We start from the raw sequence: 8,998 nt of genomic DNA, 5'->3' as shown, positions 1-8,998 counted from the left end.
TGTTATAAGCAGTCAATACTATATTATGTATTAGTGTCCCTTGCCTATCATACTGAGACTAAATAGCACCAACTCAGCAACTTATTTGCAAAATGGGCCCACATGAGTAAATGACATGTTTTGACAAGGGCAATGGATTGGCCTGTCAGAGGGAAAATTCTGGTTTCTACCATTTCAGCTCTGGCATCAATTTGTGAAGTGATTGGTGCTGAATAAGTCACATAGCCTCATGACTTCCCTTATCTGTGCCATTTCCTTATCCATGAAATAAAGGATTTGGATTGAGAAAGCACTTAGGTGCCCGTCTTATCACTGACATTCTTAAATTCTGTTTATAGTAGTGTCATCGGTTGGGTTCCCCAGGAAGCGGACTGAATCTGACATGAGCTTGGAGCTGGTTTGTTAGGGAGTTCTGCAGGGATCTGCACCTGTGGGGGGTTGCGGGGGGGGGGGGCGGTAGGCTCAACACTGGCAGAGGGATGAGCTGCAAAGCAGTCTCAGTGGAGGCCTCAGCCCTGGGTCTGCTGAAGCTGGAATATTAGAGTGAGGAGACTGAACCTTCATTATCCCAGCGTCAATCAGCCTCAGGAAGAGTGTACAACCTTGGATGAGGGGGCTTTCTCTGGCAAAGACAATCCACCTAACAGGCTGATGGCTGGACTTTCTGTAGAGAACACTCCCAGCAGCTGGGGAATATACCTTCATTCCTGAAGGCGGGTTGAGAGAAGGGCACCCATCCTGGATAGGAACCAACAGAAGGTTGACATCTTTCTTTCTATTTTAATGGCCGAATTAAATTGCAATATAGAAAATTGTAAATCTCCACAAAAGTAGACAGAATACTATAATGAACCCCCAGGTATTCATCTCTCAGCCTCAATGAAGATCCACTGCCACTCTGGTTTCACACGTTCCCCACCCCTATGTTCCTTCTGCTGGAGTATTTTAAAGCAAATGTAATGATCACTTGTGGTTGATTAAACTTGGTGTAATTTAGATTGTTTAGGGTATCCATGTGTGTCTCTAAAGGTTTTGTTGATTAGAATTTTTTTTAAGAGATAAGGTTTCATTCTGTGGCCCAGGGCACAGTCATACCTCACTGCAGCTTCACACGCTCCTGGGCTCATATGATCCTCTTGCCTCAGCCTCCTGTGTAGCTGGGTACAGGCATAAGCCACCATGCCTGGCTAGACTATTTAAAATCTTAATAACAGCTCTTCTCCTACTCTCTGAGTTCATTGCAAGGGCAACTCATGGAGCCCTAAAGAGATACCTTCAGGCCTACATGTTTTCAGCTGTCCTCTGTTTTACCCTGTAGTGGGGAAATGAAGCAGTGTGGCACTGGGTTTTAGACTGGGAGAAGTAGGTCCAGTTGCCAGCCCAACTGATTAGGGGCTCCTTGTCAATGGTTGTGCTTTGCTGCAACATTCAGACAAGCAAGGGCAAAGCTGCAAAGCATTACTTGGTGAATGATGACTTTATGGTTCCCAAGGTCAGTAGATCCAGGTTTAAAAATAGTGGTTGTTTTTGCTATGCCCTCACGTTTCAAAAATTCTTCCACATAATGGCCCTGTTCAATCATTTTTATTTCCAAACAACCATGTCCACTGACACTTCTAATAAAATGGAGGGTCGCAGCCCCATTACCATAAAAGGGATCCCAGACCAAAAGGGATCACTAACAAAATGGAAAGTTTGATTTTTCTTAAAAAGTCAACTGGGAGTTGTAGAAAGAAAGACACTGGGGGAAATTCAGGTTGAACACAACCCCTGACCCACATGCTCTCAGGAACTCATGTGAAGGATCTGGTACTCAACCTGGTGTTCCAGAGGCAGCATCTTTAACCCAGTTTTGTTTTCTCCATTGTAGGAGGCTTAGCTGCTACACAGCTAGACAAACATTTGTGAATTCTTAAGTGATTCTTGTTTGGGGGAGGGTAGACAGAGTCTCACTCCATTGCCCTGGGTAGAGTGCTGTGGTGTCATCATAGCTCACAGCAAACTCAAACTCCTGGGCTCAAGAGATCCTCTTGCCTCAGCCTCCCAAATAGCTGGGACTACAGGCACCTGCCTTGATGGACAGCTAGTTTTTTCTATTTTTAGTAGAGATAGGGTCTCGCTCTTGCTCAGGCTGATCTTAAACTACTGAGCTCAAGCAATCCACACACCTTGGCTTCCCAGAGTGCTAGGATTACAGGCGTGAGCCACTGTACTCAAGCCTTAAGTGATTCTTATGAAGTAGGAAGGCCTGAGGCAGCCTATGGACCGTGCACTATGACAGGACAGCTGAGGACTACAGCCTGCAGTGCCTGACCTATAAAAGCATATGGTTCAAAGTGAGGAAAAGCCAGGCAGGTATGGCCATACAATAAGAACAGTTACTTGAAGCACAAAAATTAACTGACTGCAACTTATACGTGGATACAATCACCTTCCTGCAGGCTAAGAAATTTAGGTGTTTCTTATGCTGCTTGAAAAGTTGCTCAAATAATGAATTCAAGATTTAAAATTAAAAGGATGCGTAATATACCTGGGTACTTTGCAAGCCATTACAATCTTTATGGAAAGAAGTATAGAGAATCCTCAAAGAACTAAAAGTTGATCTTCCATTTGATCTAGCAACCCCATTACTAGGTATCTACCCAAAAGAACAAAAATCATTTTATCACAAAGATATTTGCACAAGAATGTTCAATGGAGCTCATTTCATAACTGCCAAGTCGTAGAAGGAACCCAAATGCCTATCAACCCATGAATGGATCAACGAATTGTGATATATGTAACCATGGAATACTATTCAGCCAGAAAAAGATGGAGACTTTACATCTTTTATGTTTACCTGAATGGAGTTGAAACACATTCTTCTCAGTAAAGTATCACAAGAATGGCAAATAAATATCTAATGTACTCAATACTAATATGAAACAAATATATAAACAATTACATGCTCATATGAACAATAAAACACAAATATAGTCTTGTACAGGGGAAGAGGGAGGAAGGAGAGGGGAGGGAGGAGGAAGGAAGCAGATTGGCAGAAGGTGGGAAAGAATTTGACAGGATCTCACCTAATGGGCACAATGTGAGGGTGTAAAGCACACCTGCTAGATGAGGGGTTCTTTTATAACTGGAACTCCACCGTGGAAGTGAGAACCATGTAATCTAAGAATTTGTATCCTCATAGTAATTTGAAGAATATATATATACTTGGAGACTGAAATATCAACCTTGTGTGGTAGTTCGTGGTTCTCAAGAAGGAGAGTTTTATTAAAGCATATATTTTAAGGTCACAACGTGGAATATAGTTTTAATAATGCTTCTAAGGTTCGATATCACACTGTGCAAAGATTGGTGAAATATTTTGCTTCTAAGAAATAAATACTTGGAACATTAGATGGAAACATTCTAAGAAACATATTAGCAGACCAAATCCAACAATATAAAATAAAACTGTCTGACAATCAAGTCCACTTTTTCCTAGAGGCAAGGTTAATGTAACAACAGAAGGGCAATTACAAAAATTAATCACAGCTAGATAGAAAACACATTATCTCAATAATGACAAAATGTCTGAGGAAAACTAAGTATACATCCATAAGAAACCTCTTAGCAAAGGAGGAATAGAAATATACTTACTTCTACATGGTATCTACAGTGTACATCACAATCAACGATGATGATGACAACTTTCCTCTTAAAGTCAGAAATAAGAAAGGATTTCCTGCTATTACTACATATTAATTCTATTCAACCTTGTATTACTGGTCTTTTCCAATGCAGTTAGGGCAAAAATAAATACATAAATAAGTTAAATGTAGGCTGTGCATGGTGAGTCACACCTATTATCCTAGCACTTTGGGAGGGTCACCTGAGACCAGGAATTCAAGATTCGCCTGGGCAACATAGTGAAATCTTACTCTATAAAGAAATGGAAAAATCAGCCAAATCCCAGCTATTTAGAAGGCTGAGGCAGAAAGATTGTTTGAGTCCAGGAGTTTGAGGTTGCAATAAACTATATCACTACAGTCTAACCTGGCAACAGAGTGAGACCTTGTCTAAATAAATAAGTAAACAAACAAATGCATAAGAATTAGATGGTAACAATACTGTATTTATTCCCAAATAAAATTACTATGTAGAAGAAAATCTACAAATAAAGAATTATAAGTTGCTGAACACAAAAATCAGTGTACAAAAATCATTTGCATTCTACACGACAGCATTGAGTGGTTAAGAAATGTAATTTTTAAAAAGAAGCCATTGCTAGAACATCAAAAACACAGAGATTCTAGGGATAAGTTTTTTTAAAAAGTGTAAAAATGACTAAAATGACAAAGCTTCCCTGAAATACAATAGAGAAGGTTTAAATCACATCATATACCATGTTCTTGAGTTGGAAATTTCAACATAGTTGAAAAATGTTCTCCAAGTTAATACTCAGATTCAATATGATTTCAATGAAAACACCAAAGGTTTTTATTTTTCTATGAAACCAGAAAGCTGATTCTAATATTTATATGGAAAAACCAAAGGACCAATGGAGGATTTAACAGATATCATTGTTTATATTGATTCAATATCTTATCGGTTTAGGGATAGGCAAACGGGTCAAAAGAATAAGACAGAGAGCCCTTGGGGCAGCGCCTGTGGCTCAGAGGAGTAGGCGCCAGCCCCGTATGCCAGAGGTGGCGGGTTCAAACCCAGCCCCGGCCAAAAACTACTAAAAAAAAGACATAGAGCCCAGGAAAAAGTACGCATGTGTTATCTTAGTCTGCTCAAACTGCCATAACAAAATATCATAAACTATCTAGACTTGGTGGCTTAAAAAACATTTATTTTTCACAGTTCTGAAGACTGGGAAGTCCAAAACCAAGTTGTATCTAATTTGGTTTCTGGTCAGGGCCTTCCTGGCTGGCAGATGGCAGTCTTCTCACTGTGTCCTCCCAGGGCAGAAAGACTTCAATTTCTCTCTCTTCTTCTTGGTATAACGCCCTCATGACTTCATGTAACCCTAGTTTATCACCTAAATGTCCTATCTTGAAATACCACCATATTGGAAGTTAAGACTTCAGCATGTGAATTTGGGGGGTGCAATTCAGCCCATAGGATATGAATACTTAGTTTATGACATTTCTGGGACTTTTCAATCAATGATACTGGGACAAGTGGATATCCATATGGCAAAAACAAAAATTGTGTTTGTACCTCATGCTACATATGACAACCAATTCCTATGGATTAAAAGTCTTAAATGTATACAAGGTAAAATCATAAAACTCTTAAATATAGAAGGCTATCTTTTACAACCTAGGATTAGGGAAGGCGTTCTTAAATAAGATACTCTAAATATATACACGAAGATTGATAATTAAACTACATTAAAACCAAGAACCTTAGTTTATCAAAATCTACCATAAAGATAGTGAAAGTACATACTATAAATCAAGAGAAGATATATGCAATATATAAAATAAACAGAAATGGGCAAGAAAAACAGGCCCTTGATTGAAGGGGAAACTCAGATAGCCAATAAGCATATGAAACATCGTGCAACCTGATTCATTAATTGGAGAAATGCAAGTTAAAATCATAAGAAGGTTTTTTTACTAAATTGGCAAAAAATAAATCTGACAATATTAAATATTGGTGAAGGCACGGACAATTTCTCTGTCTGTCTCTTGCTATCTACGCACACTCACACACATACACACAGCTAATGAGTGAATAAATTCCTACATCCAGTAGAGAAAACAATTTGGCATTATCAGCATAACGCACACACCCACAGCCTGGTCATTCCACTCCTAGCTAGGCCTACAGAATTCTAGAGTATAAGCCAGGAGGAATCTATAAATCTGATAACAACTGTACTATTTGAATAGAAAAAAATAGGAAATAACCCAATGTCCCAGTAATAGAATGAATGGATGTGGGAATGAACGTGAATGGATTACAGCTACGTTCAGCCAGATTGCCCTTTGGAACATAATGTCACTGGGGGAAAAACAGACCAGAAAGAATATGTATAATGTGAGTCCACATCTATCAAGTTCAGAAACATGCAGAAATTTAAAGGGGTATAATTTTACGGATGGAAACACATGATAAAATGAGACAGTAAGAGATTGCTGATAGAAAATGAAGGATGGGGAGGGGGTATGGTCAGAGAAGAGTTTAAGAGTCTGCACTGGTTATATTTTCATGCTACCTCTTCATTGTATCTTTATTCTTTTTCCTTACATGTGTTTTAAATATTCCTTTGTATCATCTTAATAATTGATAAGTTTTTAAAAAGGAAAATACCAACCTGTAGCAATCTTCGCATTGATCACGTCTAATTTGTGGTTTTTAAGAGAATACTTTCCTATAGACATCATTTCCTGACAATATTGGAATGGAAGCAAAAAAAAAAAATCCTCATTATCCCAATAAATATGACAGAAAATCTTCAAAGACAAACTTCAGGCAGAGGAGGAAAGAGAGAATAAAATAACCACCCACCCACGCGAAGCCAGAAGTCTTCCTCGGAAAAAGAGTCAGCGAGACAGACATCCCCCCCGCGGCCGGCATCGCCTGTAATTCCAGTGATAAGGCTGTAAATTCTCTTCCCGGCCTGGAGTTTAGTGTAAACACTCCAAGAGCCTGCAGGACCACAGAGAGAGAGAGAGAAAGACACGGCCTGCCTCTGGCTGCCTTTTCTCTGTGGGGAATGCTCACTATCAACTGTTGAATCATAAACCCCAAATTCTCCGCGGCTACCACAGTGGTGCGCCCGCTCCTGGCGAGGCCACAGTGTCCAGCAGCCGAGGGCAGGAGCGGCGGGGCAGTCGGGACGCTGTGGGAGGTTGTGTGGCTCTGGGGTCCCCGGCAGGACCCAGCTCTGGATCAGGCTGCCTGGGCTCTGTCCTGCTCCCTGGACCTGCCCACCCCTCACCCGGGACCCAGGACCGAACCTGTTGCTGCTTCCTGCTCCAGGGCTAACCGGCCTGGGGAAGGGAAACGGGACAACTGCCACTTGGGGAATGAAGGGTGGGGGGGTATGGGAAGACACGCTGGACACTAGTGGATGGGTATTTTTCCGTGTTCATATGGGAGATTCAAGCACATCTTGCAATTAGTTTGGGTTCCCTGCGACCCACTCCCGGGACAGTGACGCGCAGGGGGGAGCAGGCGGCTGCGGCTCGGCCAGCACGGCCCTCCCGAAACTTCCCGCAGATAGCCCTTGGCAGCAACAGGGCAGCCTGTCAGCTACAGCGCTTCAAGTTGATGGATATATATTATTTTTGTTTGGGGGAAAAATCCATTCTACCGTTAATGAATCCTGGAGTATTAGCTCAACTATTTTTTTTTAATGTTAAAATAAAAGATGATTTAGGTAGGTTTCCCATGGCTCCCCAGGAACTTACCATGCCAGTATATTTTAAAAATCAACTTTATTGAAGGATAATTTACATACAATACGATGCACTCGTTTTAAGTGGCCAGGTTGATAAATTGTGCAGCTGCTACGACTACAATTAAGATGCCGCCCATTTCCAACACCGCCTGAAGTTTCCTGGGCTCCTTTCCTGCCAATCGCTCCTCCCCTGCATCCCTGGCCCCAGACAATCTCTGATCTGCTTTCCCTCACTATAGATTAGTTTTGCCATTTCCAGAGTTTCACATAAATGGAATCAGCTAACATAGTTTTCATTTAGAATCTTCCTTCATTCTGAAAAATCTGTGTTTTCTGAGATGTTTCTCTTGGTGCCCATTGCTTAAAAGGGCAGGACTTTATCCTCCTCCATCCCCACCCAGACCGGATGTAAACTTTAAAACCAGAAAAGTTAAAGATTTCTAAATTAAAGTGACACAGAACTTTAAAAAGCACTTTCATTATATCTGTTTCGTGTGAGTTAACTGACAAGTTGTCGGCAAGTGTCGGCTTCTGGGGGAGTATGACAACTTCTATTTACAATATCCTTGAGTAGAATGAAAAAGAAAACTCCAACAGATCAGCCAGTTCTAAAACAGTGAAAAATAAAAAGCTAGTTGGAATTAATGGAAACTTCTCTGTCCAGTCACTGACTGGGGCCTTGGAGAGGTGGTATCTCTCTCCACATTTCTGAAATGCCTTTGGAGAGGGGTGGGAATTTGGGGTGATATTATGGCACTCCCGTGATTGACGAGACAGTTGTGCCCAGTTCGCTTAGAGCTGAAGCCTCTTTGTGGTGGGCAACTCCAAGGATCCCTCTCTTCACAATAAAGTTTTCTTAGGCACAAGGATTCTCAAGCACTCAAGAATTGACTTGTCCTCTGGCACAATTTTCATCTATGACGCATCTCATATTTCCTACAATTTCTAGGCCATCAGCTTTGGAGACTTTTTCAAGAGGCTGCAAGCTACACAATCATAGAACTTCATCGGCCAAGGCAGAAAATGAAAATACAGACTGTTTTCCTACCTTCTATTTTTGTTACCCAGCATATCTATTTTAATGGCAATTAAACTCTGGTGCCCTCCCTTATCTCTGTCGGCTAATGTATTTAATTCCACCACTCCCAGAGGGAATAATCCCAAATCTAAAGCCTGTACTATATTAAAGACCCATGAATGCTTAATCAGAGAAAACAGAGGATTTGGTTTGTATAAACTGCAAAAGCTTGCGTCTTTTATGTCCAGAGAGCAAGACTGAAAAAAGAAAATGACAATAAATCATTTCAAGAAACAGCGTAATGTGAATGTTGTATGTTTATTTAATACTTTGTGCAATCATTTGTCTAGAGCTACAGCCCAGCTTCAGAAAGTGACTTGCCGTAACAAGATTCGGAGGCAAGCACTGTTCAAGGACTGAAAGACGTATTACCTCCTCCCCAGACTGGCTTATGGGGAAAATGATAAGCTCTTAAGTAGAACCAAAGTATCCAAGAGGATAATGCAATAGTAACACAAAACTCTGTTGGTTTTTAAACAATTCTGAGTTAAGATATTGGAATACACAAAATTAATATGACTTTA

The sequence above is a fragment of the Nycticebus coucang genome, chromosome 17 (assembly GCF_027406575.1).
Source record: "Nycticebus coucang isolate mNycCou1 chromosome 17, mNycCou1.pri, whole genome shotgun sequence".
Lineage (NCBI taxonomy): Eukaryota > Metazoa > Chordata > Mammalia > Primates > Lorisidae > Nycticebus > Nycticebus coucang.
Note: the sequence above shows the minus strand (reverse complement) of the source record.